General features: G+C 41.8%; 2 pseudogenes; one reads left to right on the top strand and one right to left on the bottom strand.

Moving 5' to 3' along the window:
* Nucleotides 1-1,696: 1,696 nt before the first annotated feature.
* On the top strand, nucleotides 1,697-1,805 carry LOC116973851 (annotated as a pseudogene).
* Nucleotides 1,806-4,925: 3,120 nt separating this feature from the next.
* Nucleotides 4,926-5,034, bottom strand: LOC116973855 (annotated as a pseudogene).
* Between the last annotated feature and the right edge of the window lie 739 nt (nucleotides 5,035-5,773).

Raw genomic sequence — 5,773 nt, 5'->3', positions numbered from 1 at the left:
GTTGGAGCCGCTGGGCCTGGGTCCCGAGCGGCCAGTTCCCCGAGAGGACTGGACCGCGTTGGAGCACCCCAGGCCCAAGTGGAGAAGGAGCAGCACAGTGCGGGAAGCACTGCACCGCGTTTAAAAAAAAAAAACTACCAGACCTGCGGCTGCGAGCAGCCAGCTCCCCGAGAGGACTGCACCGCGTTGGAGCATCGCAGGCCCAAGTAGAGAAGGAGCGGCACAGTGCGGGAAGCACTGCACCGCGTTAAAACTGCCATACCTGCGGTTTGCGAGCGGTAAGCTCCCCGAGGGACTGAACCGCGTTGGAGCACCGCAGGCTAACGGCAGTACGGGCGGCTCAGTACTGTGAGCACTGCACCGCGCTTTGGAGCACCGCAGGCCAACGGGGATACAGGCGGCACAGTGACCGTGTACATTGCATCGCATTGGCACTGCGGGGCCTGCACCTGCGAGAACATACCGTTTTGCAGCGATGCAGGTGCAAGAAGAAATCCTCCAGTGGGTAAGTCCCATAGCAGCACCTTATACAGGGCTGTATTTCACTTCTACTATTACAGGGAAGTGGTTGAGGAAAAGACAGACTCAGGGAGAAGGAAGCAGCACCTTTTCTATAGGGCTATAATCATGCTTCTCTCTCCCCAGTAGACTCTTCTGTCAGAAGAGTGCTGGGGTCAAGTCTAGGGCAAACCCTGGACAGGTAAACGGATGTAAGAGCTGTAACAATGAGGTGATGCCTTTTCTAAGTCACAAAGTACATAGAGTGCATTATTGGTCCTTTCCTGATAGAAATACAGGAATACTTATGTTGTGACTGAAGGATTTAGCAGTCCAAATATTTACTAACAAATTCCATTCCCATCTGGGAAGTCACACGGGAATGTCTGTCTATGTTTCAGGGGGAACAACAGTACAGCTGTGAGTAAAGCTAACTGGGAAAGATCTACAAACCAGGTTAGAAGCCAGCATAGACCATATGTTTTCTATCTACTGCAGGGGCAAACATTAGCTGACACCATAGCTGTCACTTGCCACCGGGGATTGTAAATCCCTGAATGTACTAAACTAATCAATTTATGCATCTGGTTACATCCAACCGGGATTGACGCGGGCCTGTGTAACCCGAAACCTCCTAGCAAAATCTTTTTATTTGGGGGTGACCTATCTAGAAGGTCAAGGAGTTGGACAATGAAGCCAAACGGGAGCTCATCTAAACTTCCAAACATCATCCTCAAAGGTATCGCCCCTATGCTGGAAGATGTGTACACCCACAACACACGGCCTCGGGGATCCAGAAGAAAACAGTAAAACCAGAAGGAAGCAAGTAGGTTGGTGCGAGAAGACATCGAATAAATAACTTTTTGACATATCTTAAACAGTATCCGGGAATACACAATAGAATTTTACAACACATAATCTTCTTGTCCAGCAGATATATCGAGAGAGGAATTTGGAGGAGAACACCAAATGGATATTGGGCTATAGTATTTGCTGATGTTTCTACACGATATGGAACACCAGATGCCGATCTACTCGTATCCAGACATAATCACCAATTACCAAATATGTCATATGGGATACAGACACTGGACATCAGCAACAGATGGGGTTTTAGCTGCATTGCAAGGGAAGAATTATTATCTACACATTCCCTTCCAAACAAAATAGGTTATGGCGCTTGACGCATCAAACATAGATCAGATCTCGGCTGTTTGGCTAAGATCAAGTATAATATCTGTTCTTATCAGTTTAAATATCTGATATGTCCCTTATCTAGGGACCATATATTATAAAATAAAATAAAAAAAAATTTAAAAAGTAAAAAATAAATAAAACGATATATTCGTTTTAAGAACAGAAACTTTTAGAAACATAGAAACATAGAAATTAGGTGCAGGAGTAGGCCATTCGGCCCTTCGAGCCTGCACCGCCATTCAATATGATCATGGCTGATCATCCAACTCAGTATCCCGTACCTGCCTTCTCTCCATACCCTCTGATCCCCTTAGCCACAAGGGCCACATCTAACTCCCTCTTAAAAATAACCAATGAACTGGCCTCGACTACCCTCTGTGGCAGGGAGTTCCAGAGATTCACCACTCTCTGTGTGAAATTTTCTATTGTTAAGTATATTCGTTTTAAGAACGAAAATGGCAAGCATTGATTCAAAGGATGCTTACAATTTCAGTACCCATAACAGGTGACCACGGACATTATTTTATCTAATTGGATGGCTCAGCTCTAGCAGTATAGAGCACCACCTAATGTGTTTACATTAGCACCTAGGTTATTTACAAAATATGACAACCAGCCACACAAAGAAATGCTTCTTTGGATGACATACTAATTGTGTGGAACCTTAGGACGGGCTGAACAAACGGTAACAGCCACTTAACAATTATTTGGAAACTAGGATTCATTATCCATCCAATTAAATAGTAAGATTAAACGAAAACTTACCAGTTCGAAGTTTGATCTGTATTTTATGAGGAGTAACGTTGAGGGAATACATGAAGAACCCGCCAGCACGCACGTGTGTCATTCTTCAAAGCAGCGGAGTGAATCACAGATACCTGTAATGACTTAAGCATAGTAAGATTAGAGAAAAGATACCAGTTGTGTTTATGATCAAGGGTGGGAGCGGAGGGCATGTATTCCCTCAACGTTACTCCTCATAAAATACAGATCAAACTTCCAACTGGTAAGTTCTCGTTTAATTTTACTTCGGAGTCACGTGAGTGACTACATGAAGATTTCAAAGCTCTGTGATTCAAGCCGTGGAACGAGTCCATCATCACGTCTGCCTTGGTTTTGGGGAGAATAGTGATAACATATTGAACATCAATATGATATATATAAATAACCATAAAGTTAATAATAATTGATAGCCCCTGTTTTTTGGGGTAAATTATGGTACAGAAATTTAACAATGTTTCTGAAAAATTCCAGTTTCCATTACTGGTTAGTTATAATCTTTAGAATGTTCTTTCCGATGGCCATCCTGCAGTCCTGAGGATTTTATCCATAGGAACCTCCAATTTAAATGCTGCCGACGTTGCTGCAGCCTGGTGGAGTGAGATTTTAACCCAGTTAGTGTTTACATCAACTTTTGTCAATACTGTGTTAGCCATTTAGCTGGCCTGGCCTGTTATTCTTTAATGAGGCTGTCTGTCGTTGATGAGAAGTTCCTCTTCTGTGCCACTGATGGTCTGGGTTTGTTCCATGTATATTTGTAGATGTCTCACAACACAGTCAATCATCTGTAGGGTAGGCTCTAAAAAAAAATGTTATTTTAAGGCCTGCTGACCCCTGTCTGTTTAGTTCCCTAATTCCTGAATATAGAAGTGTAAGTTGCCAGGTGAACTGGTCAAGGTATCCATCCTTAATTTGGTAGGGACTGAGTCCTTAGTGCCGTGACCTAAGCCATCAGCATGACAGTTTTGTAAAATGTCAAAAACTGTAATGACAGCGCTGTGGCTGGAGCCCAGTTCTTTAACAACGTTAAGACGATGCTGATGTCCCATATTTGGGAATACCTGGTCTTTGGGGAATTCCCATAAAAAGTGTCCCTCATAAGCTGTTGTTCCGTTCTCTTGCCATAGGTAAGTAGATGGGCCACTTCTGGCACAGTTGATGTCACTAATACTAAGCCTCTGTAGGTTAACAAAGCTTCCTAACAGGCTGGATGATGTATTATGGTTGCAACACATCTCCCATTAGTTTATGTATTTTAGACATTGTCTTTAGGTTGATTGTCTGTGGCCCGCTGTGATCATGTCCATTGCTCTGGCCGTCTGTTTTGGATGGTGCTGCATGGTTCTAATCTCATTCCCATTACCACCTAGAACCATGGTTGGGTAGGTCAGTCGGGTACTATTAAAACACCAGACGCAGAGTCTTGTAGTATTTCCCTTAGTACCCCCCCCTGATGAGGTTGCCAAATTGTGTTGGCCAGATTGTTACATGATATAGATTCCCTTTCACCCATGTGGTTGATATGTGCTACCACAGTAGTGTTGTTAATTTATAATCTAATAACCTGTTTAATATATTCCAGAGCAACATGACTTTAGGCCATGAAAAAACACCCAACATTTCCAGGTAGTTATGCCCAGTGTTAGTAATAATAGTATCCATATGTAGGACCATAGACTGGTTGCTGACAATGATAGGATTGGAGCAATGCCCAATGTTATCTTTCCACCATTTAGTTCCAATATGGCTTCTGTATGGCTTCATCATTCTATCGAAATGATCACCATTAATTTTAAGAGCTCATATTTTGGCCCTCTGTAAATCTTTATAATGCAAGGGTCTGAATTATGTGGCTGGAAACCATATGTTGCCAATATTCTTGCTACCAGTCTGATGGATGGTTTATCCTCATGTCGATGATTTTGCTGTATGCCTCTATTAAGGTTGTAACCTCTGTTGGCAAAGTTACTGACACGAGGAACTGAGTTAATGGTGAACCCCAAATAATCCCTTTAGTTTGAAGGCTTTAATTTTGATTTAATTGGATGGATAATGATCCTAGTTTCCAAATAATTGTTAAGTGGCTGTTACCGTTTGTTCAGCCCGTCCTAAGTTTCCACACAATTAGTATGTCATCCAAAGAAGCCATTACCATTGTGTGGCTGGTTGTCATATTTTGTAAATAACCTAGGTGCTAATGTAAACACATTAGGTAGTGCTCTATACTGCTAGAGCTGAGCCATCCAATTAGATAAAAATAACGTCCGTGGTCACCTGTTATGGGTACTGAAATTGTAAGCATCCTTTGAATCAATGCTTGCCATTTTCGTACTTAAAACGAATATACTTAACAATAGAAAAGGTTTCTGTTCTTAAAACGAATATATCGTTTTATTTATTTTTCACTTTTTTTAATTTATTTTTTTTAAATCTTTTTTATTTATTTGTTTATTTATTTAATTTTATAATATATGGTCCCTAGATAAGGGACATATCAGATATTTAAACTGATAAGAACAGATATTATAGTTGATCTTAGCCAAAAAGCCGAGATCTGATCTATGATTGATGCGTCAAGCGCCATATCCTATTTTGTTTGGAAGGGAATGTGTAGATAATAATTCTTCCCTTGCAATGCAGCTAAAACCCCATCTGTTACTGATGTCCAGTGTCTGTATCCCATATGACATATTTGGTAATTGGTGATTATGTCTGGATACGAGTAGATCGGCATCTGGTGTTCCATATCGTGTAGAAACATCAGCAAATACTATAGCCCAATATCCATTTGGTGTTCTCCAAATTCCTCTCTCGATATATCAGCTGGACTAGAAGATTATGAGTTGTAAAATTCTATTGTGTATTCCCGGATACTGTTTAAGATATGAGTGTCAAAAAGTTATTTATTCGATGTCTTCTCGCACCAACCTCCTTGCTTCCTTCTGGTTTTACTGTTTTCTTCTGGATCCCCGAGGCCGTGTGTTGTGGGTGTACACATCTTCCAGCATAGGGGCGATACCTTTGAGGATGATGTTTGGACGTTTAGATGAGCGCCAGTTTGGCTTCATTGTCCAACTCCTTGACCTTCTAGATAGGTCACCCCCAAATAAAAAGATTTTGCTAGGAGGTTTCGGGTTACACAGGCCCGCGTCAATCCCGGTTGGATGTAACCAGATGCATAAATTGATTAGTTTAGTACATTCAGGGATTTACAATCCCCGGTGGCAAGTGACAGCTATGGTGTCAGCTAATGTTTGCCCCTGCAGTAGATAGAAAACATATGGTCTATGCTGGCTTC

This window comes from Amblyraja radiata, chromosome 5, assembly GCF_010909765.2.
Source record: "Amblyraja radiata isolate CabotCenter1 chromosome 5, sAmbRad1.1.pri, whole genome shotgun sequence".
NCBI classification, from domain to species: Eukaryota; Metazoa; Chordata; class Chondrichthyes; order Rajiformes; family Rajidae; genus Amblyraja; species Amblyraja radiata.
The sequence above is the reverse complement of the archived record's forward strand: the minus strand, read 5'-3'. Positions and strand labels throughout refer to the sequence as shown.